Here is a 1,667-nt window from a genome sequence, read left to right as displayed (position 1 = left end):
ACATCGCAATACATAAGATCAACATCTGACTACGGATGAAACACAAACAGAAGCTCAAACGACATCCACCCTGCTAGCCCAGGCTGCCGACCTGGAACCTATCCCCTGATCGAAGAAGAAGCAGAAGAAGAACTCAACGCAAGCAAACATCGCTCTCGCGTCATGATCATCGCATGAACCTGTACCTGCAATTGTTGTTGTAGTAACCTGTGAGCCACGAGGACTCAGCAATCCCATTACCATGGGTATCAAGACTAGCAAAGCTTAAAGGGAAAGGAAGGGGTAAAGTGGTGAGGTTGCAGTAGGGACTAAGCATATATGGTGGCTAACATACGCAAATAAGAGCGAGAAGAGAGCAAGTGGAACGGTCGTCAAGCTAGCAATGATCAAGAAGTGATCCTGAACTCCTACTTACGTCAAACATAACCCAAAGACCATGTTCACTTCCCGGACTCCGCCAAAAAGAGACCATCATGGCTACACACACGGTTGATGCATTTTAATTCGGATCTGGTGTCAAGTTATCTACAACCGGACATTAACAAATTCCCATCTGCCTATAACCACAGGCACGGCTTTCGAAAGATTATACCCTGCAGGGGTGTCCCAACTTAGCCCATGACAAGCTCTCGCGATCAACGAAGGAATAGACCTTCTCCCAGGAAGACCCGGTCAGACTCGGAATCCCGGTTTACAAGACATTTTGACAATGGTAAAACAAGACCAGCAAAGCCGCCCGATGCTCCGACAATCCCGATAGGAGTTGCACATATCTCGTTCTCAGGGCAACACCGGATGAGCAATCCGTACAACTAAAACCAGACCTCAAGTTTCCCTGAGGGGGCGCTGCAAAGGGCTCTAGTTCGGACCAACACTTAGACAAGCACTAGCCCGGGGGGGGGGGCTGTAATAAAGATGACCCTTGGGTTAATTACTCCCAAGGGAAAAGTAGGTGGTGGTGAGGCAAATGGTAAAAGTCAATGTTGGGCCTTGCTGGAGGAGTTTTATTCAAAGCGAACTGTCAAGGGGGTCCCATAAATCACCCGACCGCGTAAGGAACGCAAAATCCGGGAACATAACACCGGTATGACGGAAACTAGGGCCGCAAGAGTGGAACAAAACACCAGGCATAAGGCCGAGCCTTCCACCCTTTACCAAATATATAGGTGCATTAATAATATAAGAGATATTGTGATATCCCAACCAAAATCCTGTCCACCATGGAGCAATCTTCAACTTCACCTGCAACTAACAACGCTATAAGAGGGGCTGAGCAAAGCGGTAACAAAGCCAAACAATGGTTTGCTAGGAAGGGTGTCAAAGGTTAGAGGTTCATGGCAATATGGGAGGCTTGAAGAGCAACAGATAGGTAACGCAGCATAGCGATAGAACGAAGCAACTAGCATAGCAAAGATAGTAGTGAGATCCAGGGTAACGGTCATCTTGCCTGAGATCCCGCACGGAAGAAGAACAAGTCCATGAAGAAGACAAGCGGACGTAGTCGAACGAATCCTCACAATCGCAACATTACCGGAACTAAGAAGCAACACCGGAAAGAAACAAACAACATGGTAAATGCACAAGCATAAACATGGCATGATGCACAATCAAGTATGATGCATGTCTGGTTTAAAGAGGCATGGCATGGCAAAGTGCAACAAGCAATA

This window comes from Triticum aestivum, chromosome 6B (assembly GCF_018294505.1).
Source record: "Triticum aestivum cultivar Chinese Spring chromosome 6B, IWGSC CS RefSeq v2.1, whole genome shotgun sequence".
NCBI lineage: Eukaryota > Viridiplantae > Streptophyta > Magnoliopsida > Poales > Poaceae > Triticum > Triticum aestivum.
Note: the sequence above shows the minus strand (reverse complement) of the source record.